We start from the raw sequence: 23530 nt of genomic DNA, 5'->3' as shown, positions 1-23530 counted from the left end.
AAAAATTCAAGTAAAATGAAACAAAATAAAGTTAAATACCGATTGTTAACACAAATTTCATATTTTAAACACAAAAAATGCACAAAATATAAAAAAATTTCGATAAAAATGACAATTAACTGGCAGTATTTTGTTTGCTGTCACAAATATCCTAGGGATATTTTTAAAACTGAAAGTTAGCCAACTTTTGTTTTATAAACTCGAGAGTTAAGAAAAAATAGTGAACAAAATCAATTCTCAACTTTTGTTTTAACTCTCGAGTTAAAGTCAACTCTCAAGTTCGTCAACTTGAGAGTTTGCTAGAAGTTGAGCAATAGTGAACAAAATGGCCCTTAATAAATTTCACAATATGATTTAATATCTAATTAAACACTTCAAAGGCATGAAAGTCTGTATTTTAATAATAAACAAGACATTTATGTAAAGAAGACGTTTAAATAAAGCAAACACAGAAAGTCTACAAGAATAGTTATGAAATCAATTATTATAATATTATTTTTTTTTTTTTTTTAAAAAAAAAAACGAATTTTGTTTAAAGAAAAATAATGTCTTCTATTAAAAAATCGTTTTATTTTTAATATTTAAACAAAACTAAATAAAACTACATATTTTGTATAAAAAAAGTCATGTGATCTTCAATTTTATTAATTAAAGTCCATGTTCTGTTGGGTTTTATTATTTTTTTTGTTATTTTATTTTATAAGAGAAAATAATAAAATGCGTATTAAAATTGGCAAACACTCAAAACAACGCACGTCTTAGATATATTTTTTGGTAGATTTATGATGTTTACATTTTATTCATGAAATCGTACATAAGTTGATTATACACATAAACGAGACAACCACTACCCACTGGGAATAGAATAATGGGATTTTCAACGGAAGGAATCATTAAGGCTAAAATGTGAGACAAATGTCTAAGAAGTTTTTAAGTGTTTTCAAAAGAAATTGTTTTGAATCGTTAAAGCACAGAAAAAAAAGAAAACAAGAAGATAAAATAAGGTCGTTTGAAAGATATACAGCTACATAATTGAAGTGGTTCTGTGAAACAGCATATGGAAATAAACAAAATATATTTGATTTAAATCTTTCTTAATTAATTTTGAACGATAGAACATACTTATGAAATTTGTTTGTGTGTTTTTTTTTTCTCCATAAGTACTTTCTTTTCAAGGTAAAATACACGGTCTTTATGGCACGAGGCTAAAGATACTAACTTGAACTTGAATAACTCAAATTCCAAAGGAATTTTACTAGAAAAGATATACTTAAAGATAATTTAAATTTAAACGCATTTATTAATTCTTCTTAAATCGATAGAAATCAAATTCTTTTGTCACATAAACAATTGATAGTAATTGAAAATAAAAACAAAATAAGAAATAAGTTAAACCACGCAAATCAAAAACCCCATTAAACTGTACGAAGGCGCAGTTGAATTCACTTGAAAACCTCAAATCTTTATTTAGGGGTTCTCGTGAATTTTTTTGTATACAAAGGTCAAAAAGTTTGTGTACAGAAAAAAAAAAAGAATTAAAAGTAATCAAAGTTAACTTTATCGTACATACGTATCCATATATACCAATCGATATAAAACAAAAAAACGGTGAATGCCCGCGTTCAGATAAAGAAAAAAAAAAAAACAATAATATAATTTGCATTTTTAATTTCAAGAAGAATTTAAAAGATAAATTTGCATAGACACTAAATTAATTAAGCTCTTGTGGATTTTTAGATTTTAGAGTTACCCATTTGATATGTGACGTTTTTTATTTGTTTATGGTTAATTTTCAAACCCATCCATCATGCAATTAGCATAGGGTATTCACTTTTCCCAACAAATTTTATTTGCTTATTTTCAATCGCTTGCGATAACAGTGCTCAGAGAGAAGCACTCGAAATCGGCAGGTGGTTTTTTGAATATTGCTTCTGGGTATTTTTTTTATACAGACAATATAGCATGGGCAAGGACATTGACTCGATTCAATATTTGATCTTTGGTTAGGTTTCTGAATACGGATTTAATTCAATCTATGACAAGTTCTTGAACATGAACACGCCTTCTTTGAAAGAATAGCAGTGTTTCCGTGACTTTGAAGATCAGCCAGTAAAAATATAACACAGAACCAAGATATATATAGAATATAAGGTAACAAACTAGGATTTTTCTTATCCTATCTCTTTCTGTTTTTGTGACGTCATCTGCATTAATCCAATTTTATTTTTATAAGAAGTTTCCATAGATTAAACATATGAAAGTTTCTGATCTTGGTAGTTGTTTGTCTATGATTGTGTTGTATTTGTTGCTTTCCATAGATATCACATTCAAGTATGCCTGCCTTTGATTTGTAAAGCGGTCTTCTCATTCGATTTATAATACACATGACGTCATCAAAATGGCGGGTGTATATGTATATCTTGAAGACCAGGTGAAAACGGACCCACGATACGTTGCATGAATTTAGCTTCGATAACTGATGCTAAATTAGTATGTTCTCATATCTCTTTGTAATATCTTTGAAGTTATAATTCCTTTCCGTCGTTTTTATTAGAGTGAATATTTACTTTTTGACAAATGTCAAAATGACATTTACCTATTTACCTTACCATAATAAATTTTAAAAAGCATGTTAACATGAGTACGAAAAAAATGATAAAAGTGAATTTCTTTGTTTGACTTCAATCACTGTGAATGTGCACACACTATCTGTTTTTTATTTATTTGTGGGATGTGTCCTTTAATAACATCTGATTGCCCATCCTAAACTTTTTGACATGAGTTTAAAACATTCAAATTTGATTGGGTGCGTTCACGTACCGATCTAAGGGTATCTGGATACCTTTGTGTTGTTGTAATCCCATATTAAATCTCAGCTGATCGTAAACATGTGTTGACAAGCAAAAAAATCCAAAGGTATCCTAAAAATTTTCTGGATTCTCGTGTATCTTATGGGAGATTTGATGAGCAAAAGTATCGAATACTTAGGTATCTTAGATAGGGTATCTTTCTATGAACGCACCCATTGAAATCAATCTGTCTACGTTCTACTACATTTTAATGTTTAAAGCTATGAACACAGTATTTTTGTTCTCATTAAAAGTTGAAAACACACAAACGTGACATTAAATCTAGGTACTTATATTTTGCCATATGGTAAATGTCAAAACGGACTGAATAAAAAATTTGTATTGTTTAGGAAATCCACTATCCAGCGTTCTAGTTAATGTATAAAAAAATTACTTACAACCTAATTGAGTTAATTTACTAAACAAACAAAGAAATAAAAAAATTCTACGAATAACAAAATTAGATATTTCGTTGTTATATTTTTTTTAGCTTATCCCCTAATTGCCCTCGATTTACGCGCAAAAAATGAACTAGGCCGCCATTGATAAACAGGGGACACATGCCGACAACAAAAAATATCATATAGTAGATATCTTTCTGTTGCTTGCATAATATTTTTTTTTAAACTTGTTGACAATGCTTTTGTGTCGACTAAATTCATCAATGATATTCTACGCACTATGATTCAACTAAATTACGTTTTGTTATTTTTCTATTATTAAGTTATTTTCAAAATTAAGTCTTATAAATGTTTCCATACGTTGTTCGTTCAATGTTATCATTAGTGCTTTAACCAGGTATGGTTGTATGATATTTAATTAAATTTTTCAAGTACATATATTTTATAATGGTTAAAAGTGAATTTTTCTGACAGCTGTATAATAATAACATCCATGTCAGTTTTTCAATTTTCATTTTTGAGAAAAAAAATATTCTGAAAAAACTTAATCGGTTATTAAATATTTTTACATAAGCCTTTAAGAATCTTTTGCTGGACTGATTTTTTTTTTTCTATTAAATATACTTTAAATGAGAAATGCAAAAAAGAATACAATAAAAGGCTTCTTGGAGTTTTACGGACATATTTCAATTCTTAAAAATAATTGAATTTCCTTTCAGTTGTTCTTCTTTCAAACAAACATTTTCTGAGAAATTCTTCAGTTAATTTAACGGAAAAGAAGGATGCAATTTAAAATTAAAATTTCTCAGAAAATGTTATTAAAATTATGTCACAGCTGAGTACCTCAAAAAGTACCTACTTGCCTATGTATACAGCTTTTATTATAAAAAATTAAAAAAATGAACAACAAGAACTTTTACACTAATTAAAAATTTTTTCAACTTTACAAAATACGATTAAGTTTTAAATGACAAGAAAATACATATTCCTACTTTTTTTGCAATTTCAAAAGGATACATAATAACATCCATGTTATTATATAAAATTACATTAAATTGTAGTTATGAATAAATTTTATAATCAAGCAATTAAGTTTATATAAAAAAAAGTATAAAAGTAAATAAAAATATAATATCTCAACACTTTCTAGTACAATTCCTTTGAAGCAATCTATGCAAAAAAATATGAAAACAAACACACACACAAAATCTTATATCAATAATTGAATTTTTACTTTCATACCATCGCATATTCTACTACAGTTTTTTTTAGCTAACGAACTAAAAAAGTATATCTGCACGCTTACTTATAAGCTTTTCTTTAAAATTCAAATTAAAACAAAACATGTGAACTACATTTAAGTTTATAAAACTATTGTGAATGAGTCATTTTAAGTGAAGGGTAGATGAGTTCGATTTTATTATTTCCCAGTTGTTACCGGATATAGCATTTGGAGAAATTCGACATTAAATTTGAATGTAAATCAAATTTCAATGGAACCTTAAATGAATGAGAACCTGTAAGGATTTTGTATATCCCCCTATAAATTTCTCAATTAAATTATATTAAAGATAAGAGGCAAGTAGTTAAAGCGCATGTGAGTTTTGTTACGCTAAGTAAAATATGTAGTTTGTTGTCGTAATGTATCACGTGAATTTTCTATAAAGTTTTTTTTATTGTTTCATCAGAAAACAAACTACTTGGTATTAGATAATCTTGATGAGTCTTTTTACTTTCAAGTACTTTATAAGTTTGATATCATGAAGAATAAATGTGAATCAAACCCTACGCTATTTTTGTTGTTGTTAGAAATGATATAAATTGAATTACTATGAAAAAGTGATTTTTGATTGAATTGTTAAAAATACCCCATAGCCTTAAGCAAGAGCTAGTACACGTGCGATGCCGTTAACTATATTTTAATGATCACAGGCATTTATGTCTAACAAATTCAAATTCATTTTTTTTTAATCATATTTTATGAAAAGGAATGAATTTCTCAATGCTCATCTAATTTTCAAAACAAACAGATCTGCTGCAAAGCCCAAAAAAAATTGTTATTTTGAAGGTATGACCTAATGTCGTTTCTATTGACGAGATTCAGAATCAGATTTGTGAATCTGACAGCTGAAAGAGGGGACCCTTCAAGCAAACGAGTCCGACCTCGGTCCGAATCGGCTCCGAAGTGAGTCCGAACTCGACTACGAAACGGATGCGACGGCGGCTCAAATTAGTATCGAAATTATAATCACCGCGTAGCCGATTGCATATGTATTGGTATTTTCACCACGATTTATTCTTCCACTTTGTGTTCATACACAAAAAGTTGTAAATGTGTGAGTAAAATGGCGTGTCCAAATGAAGAAATCAAACAGAACTCCGTTTTCTTGCTTGATGGGGATGAAGAGGGGAAAAAGTGGAAAAACCCTTTAAGCAAACGAGTTCGACCTCGGTCCCAATCGGCTCCGAAGTGAGTCCGAACTCGACTACGAAACGGGTCCGAATCCTGGCAGCTCAAATTAGTATGGAAATTATAATCACCGCGGAGCCGATTTTATATGTATTGGTTTTTTCACCACGATTTCTCCTTCGACTTTGTGTTCATACACAAAAAGTTGCAAGTGTGTGAGTGCAACCCCATTTTTTTCGGTCGGAGTGTCTTTTCTGAACTCAGTTGAACAAATTTGATCTACATTTGCGGCTTGAGATTCAAAAAAATGAATCTGGATTTTTATCAAGATTCAAGCACACGCACTTTCACACACACTCCTCTGTTTGACATTTGTCTGAACATTTGTTGTTGTTTTATTTTAAAAAGTTATAAAGTTTATAACTCACAGATTTTGTAAACTAGATTTCATATTCTATTTGCAGTGGAAAATCTGAGATTTTTACACAAAAATCTCAAAATCAAATAGAAAACGACAACTGTAGGAGGAAGGAAATCAATTATTAAAATTTCTCCTCACTCTTCTAAATGAAGTCCTATTTTCAAGTTTGTGTATTGGAAAACGATTTTATACATGTGTTTAAAAAAACACGAGAAACAACAACATTCTCGCAATGTTTTTGTTTTCAAGCTCTTCGAAGTAGAATTTAACTTCTTCGAAATAGAATTTGACATCTAGCTAAAAAGCCCAAATTTCCTACTTACCAGCTGTCATTCATCTCTGTTTGATTGTGTAATTTACAAAAAAAAAGATACGGAACAGACTTTTTCTTGTTGACATGTTTTAGGGTACGAACACATGGTTTTTACCACTCTGTTTAACTTTTTATTGATATCATTTTTCATTGACTTAATATATATGGACTGCTAGAAGCATATTCAGGTTGGTTCCACTTGTTTCTTCGCGATACTAGCGCCCTAAAAAAAAGCGGAGAATAAGTGCAACATTTTTGACGAAGTGCGAAAGGAACAAATATAGAAAAACAGAGAAAGCACTACCTTTTAACGACAGATGTCATTCACTAAAAGTTTCCTCTTTTCGCCGTCTAAGGTTATACCGCTAGTAGAGCTAGAAAGATGTGGAATCATTTTTTTTCAATTTTTGTATGGAAAAGTCAAACGACTAGCAGTCCATATATAGTAGGTCAATGTCATTTTTATCATTTTGATAGAATAATGACGTTCCATTTCACTAAGTGATAGTCTCAAAACTTAAAAGATTGGGTATATAATATGATACGTGTTTAATCTAAGTTTAACTGCACATTGGTCTTTCCCCATGACATTTATTTATTTTAAACACGTGATAAGGTTCCAGTTCATTCAGAAAAAAAAATCTTGGGTGGCGGACGAAGTTTAAAAGCGCAAATTATATTATCTAAATTCTGCTTACACACGCAAATGTAATGGAATGTCTCATGATGTGATGCGATGAAGCGATGATGAAATTACAAAAAAATAAAGAGCGATGTCGTCATTGATTATGGTTAAAATGTGGGTAGGGCACTTTGGTTATTATAACGTTTCGAAGAAAAGGGGGTGTGTTTGAATGGTGATTGTATCTTGCATGAATCGCTAAGGTTTTGGTTGATCTTAAATTATATTCGTATTGGTCAATCTATTCACACCATATTTAGAATACATGAGAATGTCAAGTTGGCGATATCATAGTGTTTTTTTTTTTAACGTTGACGAAGTGACAATAATTATTTATTGGTAAGTGGAAAGTGGTAAGAAGCAAGTGGCAAGTATCAATAATAAATGGTAAAATACTATAAATTAAAATTTAATATTTCCCCTAAAAGCCACTGTAAAGACAGTGGTCCCAAATTTTTTTTAAACAAAAGTTAAGGGATAGGAGATTTTATTTCGTAAGACGTATAATTCTTATCAAGTAAACACCTCTCCTCTTATATCAATCGATATAAAACGATTTCATTAATGAGTCATTTAATCTTCTAACTTTACAATTGAAATAATTTTTGTAAGTAGCATATTGACTACTTTAAATTGCCTTATCTTATCCAAAAAAAAAAATATTCTTTTTAATCTTAGTCATATGTGCTTTAATACTTCCAAATACGAACAAAATCGAACTTTCTTAGAAATAATCGAATTTCATTACAAAACGTAATAATTGCACAACCAATCGTTTTGACTTGTTTTACCTTCTTCAATGTTTGTCAGCAAAATCACTTTATCTTTCTTATGAGTCAGCTAGCAATTTTTTGGTCTAATCATAATGATTAAACGTTAATTTTCGTAATAACTTAATTTAGACTTTAGACGGCTATAAGTTCTTATGGGTATGATTGGAATTCCGATAGGAAACAAATTCTAAGCATCGGAGTTTTTGAATTCAGTTGTCATAGGAACCAGTCTATAAGGCTCCTTTAAAGAAGATAAAATGCAAGATCACGTCGGGGTACAAAGCCTCATACATAAAAAGTCCTAGCGGACTTGACTGCTCAGCTCATTTACAAATATAACCCCCACAAGAGACATAATAACGAGCTCACTATTTAGTTTTGGTCAAATTGTATGGAACTAAAATGAAAATAACTCACCACAAACAAAATGTTGTTTAAGAGATAGATTAACTTAAACTTAAAAAGACAAAGTTTTCTGTTTTAAGTTTACATCAATTATTGAAATTTTGAAACTGAGTCTAATATCATTTCAAAGTACCCTAAATAAAAATTCATACAATTTACTTCCCATTGAAAGTGCATGCACATGAAAATTGATTGAACTCAAAGGAAGTATAAATTAATAACTTGAAATTCTTTTTAAAATAAATGTCCATGTTCTCGTTAATTTTTTCTCAGAAAAAATATTGAAATCTCAATCCTTGAAATTGTGGTACGTACTCTTATGAACGTATGACATTGACAAACCATCAGTGACATAGACATTTTGGTTTTCGTTACCATTTCAGTAGAAATAATAGCTGCGTTCCTTTGGAAATATTTATCTACTTTTTAGTACTTAAAACTACTTTGATCTATTTTGCTATACTGAAAAAGTAGTTCAAAGCAGCTTTAAGTACTAAAAAGTAGATAAATATTTCCAAAGGAACGCAGCTAATACTATTTTCAGACGAGTACATGGGTGAAAGCATACACTTAGGTATATTAATATTTTTTATTATTCTTATTGATCACTATATTGCAATCGTCCATTTCCCAACTGAAAGTAAACTTCAACTTCTTTATGATTTTAGTACTCTTTTATACTCTTTCAGATTTAGAATTTGAAATGGATTATGAAACTGTCAGTGTCAAAGTCAAAAGCGAAATCAATTATTTTGATGAAACTGACAGATACAACGTTTCACGAATAATGAGAGATGGGGCAGGTTCAGAAACGTTAGGAACTAAATATTAAGGTAATTTCTCGGTCTCTGATTAGTCAGCTGTCAAAAAAAATCCTTCCAATTTTGGTAATTTTATTGGAAAGCTGACTGGAAAGTTACGCAAGAAAATTTTCCCTAAAAATTTAGGAAAGTTTTTTTTCGTCAACATGACAGCAGATTGTTTTTAATTAAAGAATTAATTTAGCAAAATTAAATTTAGTTGTGTGAAAAACAACTAAAAAGTGCATTATCGGTTATAATTAATTTTATTTATTCATTACAGTTAAGTGAAATTTGGTGTCTTACGCATACGAACGGTAAAATTCTTAAATAAATTTCGAATTTTGACAATAACATTATATCCAAACTAATTAAGTCAATTTACTCATAGATTTCCGTTCAGAAAATGACGTTGCCTAAATATCTAGTCCGTAATATTTCCTGAACGTGCCCATGGGCTTTTAAATAAATTTTATTCTGAATTTATTAGCTAAATAGCTGCCAAAAGTTTTAAGAAAAATGATGAACAAAAATATTATACATAGTCCCCGAAGGTACTTGCTTAAAAAGATTTCGTATAAATGTAAGAGATGTAGAGATCTGACAGAGATATATTACTTCTAATCTAAATTGTCTTGATAGAAAAGAATATGACAATCAACAACTGTTTATATGCCAACAATTTCGTTCATATGTCTCTCTGTTCCAGTATCATTTTACATGCCACATTTTGACAATTTATTTATTTCTACATCATCATTATCTCTAACAATATGCAATCAATTATTCCATTACTCAATTGTTGAATAAATGTACCACCCTGTTTGCTTCTAAAACACTGATTTTGAGTTCAAAGTTTTTCAAAAACTAAATTATCTATTCAAAAAGTTTATGCATAAATTATTATTATTCATATTGGAATGTTGCTCCCTCGTTTTGTAAAACAAGAACCGAAATCAAATTTTACAATTGATGAAGTAGAAAAAAATGATGGACCGCGACAACGACATTGCGGTGATATAAAATATAAATTTCATTCGAATGACGAACTTTTAACAATTTCCGCACAAAAACATTTCTGAAAATACCCATGCATAATAAAAATTTTTATATAAGTTTTGCCAAGAAATGTTATTAGCATTTCTTCAAAAGAAATTTCGTAATATTTATGTGTATCTGTTTTGTTTAAGTTTTCTTGTTTTTAAATAATATTTTTGTAAGGAGAATAGAGCGAAAAAAATAAATTCAATTGAAATGACAATGAACATTTTTGAGGGATATCAAATAAGTTAAAAGGCCATGAATGTCACATGTGGGAAGGGTTGCCAACTTTTTTAACAAGGAATAGAGTATATTTGGTTTCAGAGACGAAAAAAAAGAGTACATTTGAAAAAAGAAGAGTACCATTTATTTCAAGTCTTGAAAATGTATTTTTTTTTGCTTCTTACAGTACATAACAATTTTTTGTTGTTTTTAAAATATGTGTATGACTAAACGTTCAAATTCAAAATTCATATACATTAAGAGCTCATTTTTGATCAATTTCAACGAAGCCCTATTCCTCTCCTCTCGCCACTTCATATTCAAGACCGAAAATACTCTCTCAGTGAATGCTGAAGTGCAAAACCATATAGAATATGGCTTACAATTTTTGCAGTTATCAATATAATTCATCGAAATAAAAATATATAAGAAGGTTAACTCAATTTTAAATACCTTGATATTTTACAAGAAAAAATCTAATATTTTCAGGTCTTAAACAAAACAAAGTAAAATAGAGAACAAAATTTGAATTAAACAAATAGGTCGTACTAAAACAACGACAAAAATTATAGTGTTTTGTGATCTCTTAATTACAAGTGTTCAAATTTAGAAATTATAAGGTCGAATATTTTAACCCTCGTTCTTTTTTTCATTCAATTCTATCTTTAAAATGCTTATGTTTATATGGTGGTACACTCAGCCTTAAGTAAAAAAAAGAGTATTTTGACGTACTCTATCAGAGTCATAGATTATAGAGTACACAAACGTGAAATAGAGTACAATACTCTTTTTTAGAGTACGGTTGGCAACCCTACATGTGGGTCTATTTTATTTAGTAAACTGTTATACTGTTATAAAACTCTTCGCAGAAGAAAGAAAAATAAAAAGATTCACACTTTTGCTATTTTCATGTCAAATTTTGAAGCATAATTTGGCACCTTCTATTAAATCAAATAAAATATTTCAAAATTTGAAATTGCAAGGAAGTTTGCTTGCAACTTGCAAATGGTGTGTCACATTCGTTCTTGAACTTGCACGTGTGGTTGCAGGGTTAATGCTGCATATTTTCAAAGAAAGTTCAAAGAACGTTATTTTTCCTCGTAAACAAAATTGCATGTAGGTTGTTGGTATGACAGTAACTATAAAAAGTTTATTTCTCTTTCAGGTGCAGAAGTTTCTCGGTCGTCATGTCTATGGATTTTCCAAAAATTCAAATGAAATAATGTTCAAAAACATCATCCAAACAAACAAAAAAAAAAAAACTGTATTAAGATGAAAAATCTTCTTCATCTCCATCATCTTACTTCTTGGAACATCAAAAATAATACACTTCTTGAGAACATAAAAAAAAAAAAAAAAAAAAAAAAATACTCAGTATCTCTCGTGTGTGCGTAATCATCATGAATAATTGCACTTCTTGGAGGCAGAAGGTTCTTATATTTTTTTTTTCTTAGCTTCTTTTTATTACGTTTGTTCGACAGAAGCAGTAGGACTGAACAAAAAAAATAAAAACAAAAACACAGGGTCGCATTTGTGTTAATATCTCAATTGATTTATTCTTGCTTGGCTAACGAAACTGGAATTGAAACGTTAACTACTTGCAACCCAAAAGGCTTTAAAGCAAGCAACAAACAACAAACTCTCTACTTTGATGAATCTGACGTTTCATTATCATCTTTAGGGACGATGTTAGCTTTGGTAGACTACTCATGAGCATATGATTAGTAAATCTAGTACTACAATAATTAACATTAGCTGCGTTCCTTTGGAGGTGCTAGTCTACTCATGAGTAGGTCTAATACAATTATCATATAATCTTCTGCTTGAGAATATTGAACGTGTAGTTGATAGTACTAGATTTCTACTTAAGAATGGGGAACATCCAGCGAATGTCATTTCTGGGTTGGTGAAGATGTAAACAAACGGTTTTTACTATGAAAATAGCTTTTTTTTGTAATAAGCATTGGAAAAAATGTTTGTTTACCTTTTCACCAGTGGAGGTTGGCCAATGAGAAAGAAGTTCTTCTAGTACTTTTCCACTTGGAAAAGCCCCATAGTCTACCAACTGCAAAGGAACGCAGTCAATGTGTAATTGTATTAGATTTCTACTCATGAGTAGTCTGCCTCCAAAAGAACGCGGCAAATAACATTTGTCTTCTGATCTGAACTGTGTACAAGTTCCCTGAGTGTCCGATGCGGCCCTGAAAAAAACACCCAAGCAAAGAATGTCTTTGCCAGAAAATAACGAAAAACTAAATTGAAATAACTCAATGAAATTCCACGAAACATACATAAACATACTGCGTTGTGTGCTCTGTCATTTGTATAAAATAAAAAAAAAACTTTCTTGTTTTTCGTTTTCTTTATTTCTTAGGATGATGTATGCAGCTACATATAGTTATAATTTTATTCTTGGTTTTCACATACAACAAACAACCATATTGCCCTCTTATTTTGTGTTGTTTCTATTCTTTGGACTAAGCGCCGCGTTGCTCGTTGATATTTCCTTTTATTTTTATTCATACATTTCTTTTTTTTTTAATTTTATTTTGTGTCTATTTTTGTTGAAAAAAATATTTCGAAAATGCACTTTTTGCAGTCAGCATTATAGTCATGGTGGCTCAGAGGGGGTGTGCCAATTGTGTAAAATCTTGAGTGTTTTTCCTTTGAAAAGTCACATTCGAATTCAAATAAGTCACACTCTCTTCTCCTGTTTTGTAGTAGATTAAATCACGCATGCAGATAGTATATTGCTTGTTGATGTACATATTGTGCATATCTCCCTCTTGTGTTGTCAGAATAAACAATAATCACAATGAAAGTAAATGACCCCCTTAAGGTTTGTTTGTTTCATTTTTTTTTCAATAGAGAAGATGATTATAGTTTAGTTGTCAAATATGTAAACAAATTCTATGCGGGCTTTAAGTATTTTTTATCTGTCAATAATAATAATCGTTGACGCTTTAGTGTCTATAAAATCTTTTGAGTATGGAGGTTTGTTGGTAGGTATCTACATTTGTATGTTTCGATTTTATTTTTTGATATTTGATAGAGAATTATGATGGTAGATTAGTGTTATTAAAATTTTGATAACGCTGAGAACTATAAATGTGCTAGAGGAAATGTCAGAACTTGCATGGGAAATCTTTATTCTAAATTTTGACAGATAAGCTTACTATCTGAATTTGGATTTTTTTTTTAAGAAAGAGCTTCTAGACACTGACTTTACAAAAAGGAGTCTGGATCTGTCAAATGAGGAATTTTTATTGAAATCGAATTCGACATCGAAAGAGGCAACAGTGTAAACTCTGGGTGAACATTGTAAAGTGGTAAATGTGTTAAACGAACTGCCAAACCCATAGAAAATTGTGACAAGCTTGTGAGTTGTGAGGTTTGTTTGGTTTAAAGGACCGTTTGCATTCTAATTGGCATTCTGACTGGGAACATAAACTCAAAAAATCAAATACGATTTTTTATTGCAAATGCAGGAAAAGAGTTTTGTGTAAAAAGACAATACACTAACATTAACTATGAATAAAAAATATATAAATGTATTGGTATCCCGGCATCCCGCTACGTTATTGTTGCCACTTTATGGTAAATGTATGTAAATTGCTCTCTTTTATAGCATTCTTTCCTTTTTTGTATTTCGACTTAAAATGATTTCGAAATTAACCATTAATTTTATTTTATTTTATATAGACGGTATTTATATCTCTTTGTAATGGTACAATAAAAATAAAAAAAAAGAAAATTCCAATGAAAGTGCTTTGCATTAAAATAGCTCTCTATTTTTTTTATGTTATTTTTTTTTTTCATTATTTTTGTTATGAATATTGTATAAAATAGGGAAACATCACAAAGTGGCCTTTTAAAAATTCAAAGCGAATTGCATAATGTTTCGACGAAATTGATTGACAAAAGATAATTTAAAACAAAAAAATAATTTGTTTTAAAAGAATCACAAATTCCAGTACAGAAAGCTAATTTAATCCTATATAGACGCCCACTTTACTCAAAGTAAAATTAATTCTCGAAAAACTAAAATTTCCTGCATCATTATTAATTAATAATAAACATTGATTTTTCTATTCAATGAAAATGTATACAAAACAGATAATAATTATATTGTATGTGACATATAGGTAATTATTAAATTCATTCACCGAACTAACAAACACAATTCCACGCTTTGGTGATTTTCTATGTCAATTATAATTAAATGAACTACAATGACAGTTATATTTTTTATCTGAACAAAACCAAATAAAATATTTAATAATCAAGGCTTGGGAGATACATAAAAACATAATTATCCAATAACAATCACTATAAAAAAAATAATACAAAAGACATAATAAAGAGTCATTACGATAATGTGATGACTAACCCTAGTATTATGTTGAATATAAATTAATAAAATGAACAAATGATTAATATCACATTAAATATTAAATAAGATGTGATTTTTATTTTTTCAGCTCAAACAGAAGTCATAAATAAATGAATTCATTTATTTGGATATGAGCTTTGTTTGTCAGACTTTTAATTTAAATTATTATTTAATCCTTTATTCTTTTTACTTTTAAGACTACTTTAATCTAGTTTTAAACCAAAAAAAAATTACAATAAGACAAATTCGCTGCTGTGTTTGAACCTTAACAAGTTATCGTTAAAATTTCACTCAAACAAACCCAGCTTAGCAGAATGTCATTTTTTGATTTTGTGAAAAGAAACATCTGACGTTTGAATTAGTATTAGGCTTGTCCAGATTGCTGAAATTTCAGAATTCACAGAATAATCCTCATTCTTAGAACCAATACAGATTTTTAATTAAGAGATTGCCAACAGAAAGGCGGCGAAACCCATTTTTTTGTCAAATCGATTTTCATTCAATTGTTAGAATGGAGATTCCGAAGCAGCACTAAACCTGTGATTCGTTTTTGCTCTGATAACTATGTTTTATGATAAATGATAAAAAAAATTAATGCAGTGGAAAAAAACCCACCCAACCAGACGCCACACTACTTCTAATCTTGTAGACTATACGGTTATCTATATCTAGTAGAATCAGTCAAGTTTCAAGAATTCTTAGAAACAATTATGTTGACTGAAATTAACGGGAAAGATAAGGTGATTCTTAATTGCGTTTTTTTGTTTGTTTTGTTTGAGATCAAAGTTCATAATTTTTTGAAAAATGATAGAAATTTTTTTCTTTTTACCTATAGTAAAAATATAAACAAAAACAATCACCCACCAATTAGGTAAGCTTGTTATAAGAGCCATCTAGGATCTTAACTCAGTTTAGTCGGAGAATAGGAAAACGAATCAAAAGTAATTTTTCTAGTGAATTTTGTAGGATGTTATTATTGCATGAGAAACAGAAATGATACATTACTTAAAGACACACCCCTACCGAAACGTTTGTATAAAAGCTGTTTAAAGCTTTAAAACGTCAAAATAGCTTGTTCTATTAAAAGTACACAAAAAAGTCAAAAGTCAAGTCTCATGTCATTCAGTCAACTGACAGCCAAACTAAAATTTACTTACTTACTGGACGGAAGAAGAATTATTCTGGTTATGACAATTATTATGGTTATGATATGACAGTTTTAAATGACATTTGAAGAAACTGTCAAAATTATAAAAATTAAATAAAGAGTACAAAACGTGCTTACCATAGAAAAATTATTTTAAATATCCAATGAATTTGTATAAATTGCATCTAGGTCTAGATATAGATAACATAGCTAAATCTGAAAAAGAAAATATAAAAACTTATCAATTGTGGGATAAAATATAAAATGCAATGTAGTTATAATTATAATTTATAATTCAATTTCAATTCATAATCAAGATATACGGGTTATTCATTGACATATCATGTATTTATAATAATTTTTACATTAATTAGTATCAGCAAACTAGTTGCTGTCATTACCAATCTGTCAAAGTCAAATTGACAGATTGGTAATTTTATCGCATTTCAGAATAAAATAAATTTATCAATAATAAGATTTTTCCACAAAAATTTAAGCACCCTTACGATGATTAGAAAAACTTGTCAATAAATTTGATTCCAGGAATAACCAAAAATATACCAATTTTCCACAAAAAAAAAACGACAACTCTATATTTCAGTTAATATAGATTTTTTCTAGAAAAGCCAATAACTGCATTTTATTAATATCACTTTTACTATACACCAAATTTAATTGAAATCGTTAGAGCCGTTTTCGAGAAAACTCTGCAAATCACAAGAAAATTTATTTTTGAAACGAAACCAATGCCCAGAAAAAGTAATATAGCAAACCAATAAACCACTTAGTCTTGCGTAGAATATATGAAAATTAAATTTAAATTCACAAAACACAATTAATTCAGTTCCACACAACGGCCGGCGATGCACAAGAATATGGTCAAATTTGGTCTGATAAAATTCTCCAATAGAATATTTTCTGAGAAATTTTGTAACATTGCGTGGTAGGAACCAAACATCACAATTCACACACAAGAGCAAAAATAAAATATCAATAAATTCTGAGAAGTCGAAATAATTATAAATTAAAACAGCAAAATCAAACAGTCCGAAATACACAATGTGCCTGCACATACTTAATTTGATGGCGATGATGAAATAATTGCAAAAATGCATGTATTGCTTTGAAATAGGTTGTCGGTAGTATATATTGTAGAAAATTGCGTGGTATGCACGTGGAATTAATTGATTCCATGCAATATAGGCGAATCAAAAAAATAATATGATGAACAATCTCTTACGTAATGCAATTTTGAATTCAAAATCGATTGGTGATACTAAATCTTGAAAACCAATTCCCTCAGGAGAAGCAATTTAGTTCCATACAAAATTATATCGCGATTTTTATTTGAAATATTTAGGAATGATATTTTCCATGGTTTAACTTTCAACCAATGAGAATAGTGTTTGTGGTCAAAATTGATAAATAATTTTATAGTGGAATGAAAAATGAATGTCAGTTGGTTTGTGTGTAGCAAACGTTAAAATGAGTTATCTTGAATCTACACTTGCAATTTCCGACATTTATGTTAAATTTCAGCTAATAGCCCTGTTCCATTGGAGGTGGTAGTTTACCCACTGAGTAGAAATCTAGTACAACAACTACACATTCCTATCTCCTCGAGTAGAAGATTCTGTGTTATTTTTAGTACTAGATCTACTCATGAGTAAACTACCACCTCCAATGGAACGGGACCAATAGTTTACTCATGAGTAGATGATTAGTAGATCTAGTACCTACTAAAAGTTACACCTGATCTTCTGTCCGAGTAGACCGAATGTGTGGTTGGTAGTACTAGATTTTTATTCATGAGTAGAATACCAAAGGAACGCGGCTATTACCTCTCAAACTTGCTTAAAAGTTGACATTTTTGAACGGTTTTGTCTGTCCAATTATGTTCATGCTCGAGTAGATATAGGATGTCTTGTTTGTAGTACTAGATTTCTACTCATGAGTTTTTTTAATTTAACTTGTTGATGATTTAAATTTTTACACTTCCCTGTAATTCAAGAAAAAAAAAAAAAAAAAAAACAGGAAAAAAAAATTAAAAGGCTTTCAAACCCCCTAGAGAGGTTCATCTAATACGAATGTAAAAACTAACTGTGCATTCGACTAGAATCTAAAAATAATTACCCTTCAATTAATTTCATGATTTTTTTTCACGAACACTTTTTGTCCTTGTAACAGACAAAAATACACCCTTTATCGATTTTTTTTTAAAGGAAAGACAAATTGAATTCACACACCCACTGAATAAATAATCATGTTAAGAATTAAAATTGAAAAACATTGTATACATGGTGTTAAAAAAAATAAATTGCATCTATACCAGCTGCATAAACACTATATAAGGTACATCCTTTTTTAAAGTGGTGCTAAAAATAAAAAGGAAAGCAGGTTATTAATATGATGTGACCTTAATTATGTTCCTAACTTCAAGTGAAAAAAAAAACTAGAAAAAACATGTAGCCGCTCAACCGCGACTTCGGCATTCGGCTTTTGCAGTTTTTGTAAACGAAAGCCACAGTACTGACACTGTTTTGAATTTTGTCACGTTCTTAAGGAGTGGAAATCCATAAGTCCCGATCTTTATTGTATAACATAGAAATCGTTTATTTTTTCCTCATTGGGTGTATTAAAACTGTTATACCAATGCCTTGAAAGTGGGTTTTAGAAAGATTTTACAGTAATCTAGATTATGAACACTGACAATGACAACATAGGGAAATCTTGTAAACAGTTTATAATGCTGGAAACACACTGAATCAGACAAATGTTATTAGCCCTGTTCAGTTAGGAGGTGGCAAAGTACTACTAGTAGCTTACTAGCGATTTTCAATGGAATATGGAACGCACTTTCAACGAATTCAATACAAATCGTATCTACTCGGGAAGAAGAGCATGAGTAGATGATAGTACTAGATTAACCAAAACATCTACTATTAGTAGACTACCACCTCCAATAGAACAGGGCTATTATATCTTTTACTTCAACACAAAGAATGGTTATCTGTTATACTGTTATATAGAATGTATGAGCACCCGACTCTGTATAAAGCAAAAGATATAAAGAAATAAAACATATAAGCCATGTAACTGTGAGTCTTCGAATTCTAGTAAATAAAAATACTAAACAATTTCCAACAACTAAAACTTACTGGGAATTAATTCACATTTTTCAAAGCTCATTTTCTGAGTTTACCAAATTTTGACAGAAGTCAGCTGTCAATTTTTGTTTGAAATGCATCAAAATGACATTTGCTACAGTTACTTACCCAACAGAACAAAGTAGGTAAATAGCCATTCTAAGGGTACCCATCCTCCAACTTTGTAATATGTAGTCCAATTTTGGTTCTATAAAGCTTTACAGATGCAGTTGTTGCTTCTGTAAAGCATTATAGAAGCAAAATTGTTAGTATGGGTTGGGTCTTAAGAAAAACTTGCTTTAATACTAATTTAAGTTAAAAACTCATATTATACTATTTCATTTTTCATGTGTAAAATATTAGTGTCAGATAAGAATGTTGCCCCCCCATATGAACTTAGTTGACTTTTTTCGCAATTAATTTTTATTAAAATACTTTCGAATACCTACAACAAGCAACTTCTTTGAGTGATAGTCTTTTTTCGCCCCAATTATACTATTATAATAAAATTATTATTTATCCTAGTTTATACCATATTCTTTCCCTTAAGATAGCACTTAATGGCTTTTTTTTGTCTTGTCATAACGCCATACTCTACAACTCTATTTGAGTCGAAAATACAAAGACTTCATAATATAATTAATGACATTGACGACCCCACTTCAACTTTACATTCTATGTTGCCACAACAACCATTCTTATGGCCTTGAGCAAAACATGATAGAAAAAAAAATTATTAAAAAGGTATTAAAATACAGCAATGGAGTTTTTTGAGGAGTACCTTTATAATAATCTTCTATTTCTTAGAAATCTAAACAATTTTTTTTTTTTTTTTAATGAGGGCGAAGCAGAATCAAGCATATCACAAAAAATGATATTTTCCAATGAAAAAAAAAAAACAACATCAAAAGAATACTCAGACAAAATGTTTCTATATTCATTTCTATTATACAACATACCTAGATTGGGAATTTATTTTTCAGAAACAGTGTGGACTGTGGAGTTTGAAAAGAATCTAAAATTCGCAGAAATCCTTTGACGCTCAAGAGTTTCCCAAAAATTCTGGTTTTAAACCTACGAACGTTTTTATTCGCAGAAGGCAATACAATTGAGTTTGGCTGAATTTGCTGGTTTCCCTGTCGGCTGTTCTCATTTATCAAGTCTTTTGTATAAAAGAAAAAAGAAAAAAATATTTTCCAAACAGTAGAAACCTTGTATTTGCATTGTCAAAAAAAAAATATATAAAAGAGTGTGTACACGCGATTGAAGTTATACTTCTCACTCACAGAAATTCACTTAGTAGGTGCACACCATAAAAAACAAAAATGATTTACAACTATGAGCACTAGATGGGGTTAAGATCACTGGTTAATTCCTTTGACATTCTTGTCAAAAAGTAAATTCTTACCAATTTTGTTAACAGCACAGACAAAAATAGTCGGAGAAACGATTTTACTTATAATTCTGATACGAGATTTCTACTGTATCCTAAAACAAAAAAAAAAAACAAATACAAAATCCTTGGTGATGGTAGTTTGTATTGTCCTTTTTACTATCTACCTGAACAAAACGAAAAACAAGGAATTGAGGAGAAATTTTATTTGCAAAACACAAGGGTACTCAGCTTCTATGATTTACGTATAGTGTGACATTCTACTGCGACGACCGATATTTTCCGTTTCAGTTTTTTTTTTTTGTAATGTCAATTGCAATGAACGAATAGAAATTGAAGTTCTTGGAAATCCTTAATTGAATGGCAGTCCAATTGAAACTTATTGTTAAGAGAGAACAGAAGAAAGAGTATAATTGGGTTACAGAAACAAAAATCAAATATGAAATAAATAAGAAAAAAAAAAAATACAAATACAAGTAATCAATATTCGTAACATATACAATTATAATAGTATTCAATATTGGTTGGTACTGAATGTGAACTTTTATTTTTTTTTTGGATATTAGAATTGAAATCATTGGTTTTAGCTTTTCTATTTGAGAACTCTTTTGTTAAATTTTATTAGAAGGCTACAAAGATATCTGAATAGAATAAAGTTAAGCTGTTTCTAAGAAAAATTCAACTTAATATGCTTTTAAGACTTTGTCCTCTAGAAGTTTTCACATTCAATATAGTATGACAATGACAAGCGAACGTTAAAGACGTTTCTAGCGACACGACATCTGTCAAATTATGATAAGTAGTTTAGAAGTTATGAGGAAACAGATGAACCAATGTAGATATTATAATAACTTCTTTTTTTTGCCGTATTATGTTGAAAAAATTAAATTATTTCTACGAATCGTTAAAACGCACTATTTTTGAAGTTATACTACCGGCGTTTGTATCACAGTTAAAATTTACTTTTTGACAAATGTCAATATGACATTTACCTAAACTTACTTAGCCAGCGATTACATCGAATTATTATGGTATGAACCTACTAAATTTGAAAAGGCATGTTCACACAAGTACGAAAATAGTATTGATAAAAGTATATTTCTGTATATTATGAGAAGTCAAATGACATCATGACATATATGTCAAAAAGTAAATTTTTACTCTAATGCAAAGGCCAAAAAAGAAGTATAACTTAAAAAAAAACTACAATGCTGCCAAATTAAGCTTGGTTAAACTAAGGATCAGTTTACACTGTGAAACTGAATCATTTAATATACAAAATTTGAAATTCAAGTCAATGTAATTTAGATCTAAAGCTGTAAAACTAAAACATTTATTCACCATATTAACAAAATAAGTAAAGCTAATTTCAAAAGACCCTCTTTCAAGAAACACACAAATGAACAACCATAAAAAGGTCATCAAACCTTTCCAACAACAAGTAATTAGGTAGATATAGTAAACCAGAGTTTCTCCCTGACCTATCTCACAAATTTGTAAAAAAAAAAAAGATAATTATCTCTTCTGTCAAAGCAAAAATAAATCGTTCGACAAATTGAGTCTGACTCGAAATCTTAGCCAAGGGAAACACTACACATTCGTATACAACAAACAAACAAAAAAAAATACGTTCTCGTACGTTATACCTTAATAAAAATATTAAGCCGCCATAACTAATCCAATCCCTCAGACTTCTCATAAATTCTTTCACAAACAAGAATTATAAAGAATGAAGCAAAACAAAAAACTTAAACCTCTAATTGATATTTCAAACGATTTTCATATCAGACTTGTGCGAGTTTAATACATACTTATGTATACTAAATATACTCTTTGTCTCTATCTTTCTTTAAAGAACACAAACAACAAAAAAAAATAAATTAAAACTACTGATTGCAAGCTTGAGATACCAACCTGTTTTTCGCAGGAAACTTCATAAATCATAATCGAAAAATTCTAAGAATTATTTCACCATCAGCCATTACACCTGAGTGTTTTATTTTTATTTTTTTTTTAGTACAGTTTTGCAAACATAAAAGCCACAACAAGAAACAGGTAGACATGATGGCCTGATGTTGCGATTGATTGTTGTGTGTGGTAAAGTGGCTTGTCTGGACGTGGACATATATACTTACTGTCTATAAGAGCACTTTGAGACTGCACAGAAGGCACGCTTGCGCATTGCATATGAAATTATACAAGTTTTAGTACAATTTTAGTACACTTTTTCTACTACAACTGCATGTCTATAACTAACAGAAAATCATAAAATATAAAAATAAAATTGAAAGAGGAGGGCATAAAGAGCATTATAAAAAGTCACTTCGTAGAAATCAAAATTAAGACTCTGTCCACTGAAGAGTTAAAAAAAAAAAATATCTCGTGTAGCCCCGAAGCGGTTTTAGTATTAAAGGTATGTAAGATGTATAGTACCCGCTTACACTCTTTCTACTCTACCATCATCATCATGCACTTATTTATGAAGTTTTCTTCTGTTTGTTGTTAACTGGCCTACGGCTCGGTTTGTGGTGGTTGAGAAGCTATAGCAACAAAACACAAAGCAACACACAACAAACGTCTTGTTGCGCCGCAATTTTCGATGGAAAAACGATGAAACGAGTTCCACGAATTTTATGAATGGAGAAGGAGATTCAAATAAATACAAAACTTATAGCCTATACCCCATCTTCAGCTCTCACTTCACTTTGGTGCTTGTTAGTTTGACTTTCTATAATGGCACAATCAATATGATTATTTTGGAATAAAATTCAAAGATTGACACTGAGTTAGTTAATTTATAACGTTTTTCAAGTCATAACTTATTTCTGTTAGTTTTATCAAAATAATAGCTGTCACTTTTGATTTTGACAAATTGGTTTTTAACACACAATTTAAAAAAAAGTGAACGAACAGAACTGATCGTTATGTCAGCATGTGTTTGCTTTTAAGCTGTCAAACTTAACGACTCTCAAACACTTATCTCTCTCGGGTAGATTAATATAAAAAGTTTTGGCAAAATTGAAAATGTGTTATAATCAGTCAGCAGTAGGTACAATGGTTTGTATAACTGTATAACAGTATAACTCTTATCTTTTATCATTTTATTTAGTTTGAGATGCTATTTTTTAAAACTG

At 29.6% G+C, this 23530-nt stretch overlaps 1 protein-coding gene across 1 annotated transcript in view; it reads right to left on the bottom strand.

Annotated features, from left to right (window-relative positions):
• The window catches only part of LOC129918017 (serine-rich adhesin for platelets), a 51398-nt gene that overhangs the window by 13776 nt on the left and 14092 nt on the right, over positions 1 to 23530 (bottom strand). Inside the window, exon 2 of the mRNA XM_055998308.1 lies at positions 15996 to 16073. The gene's annotated coding sequence lies outside the window, so the exon portion shown is untranslated. The remainder of the gene's footprint in view (positions 1 to 15995; positions 16074 to 23530) is intronic.

This window comes from Episyrphus balteatus, chromosome 4 (genome assembly GCF_945859705.1).
Source record: "Episyrphus balteatus chromosome 4, idEpiBalt1.1, whole genome shotgun sequence".
In the NCBI taxonomy this organism is placed as follows: Eukaryota; Metazoa; Arthropoda; class Insecta; order Diptera; family Syrphidae; genus Episyrphus; species Episyrphus balteatus.
The sequence above is the reverse complement of the archived record's forward strand: the minus strand, read 5'-3'. Positions and strand labels throughout refer to the sequence as shown.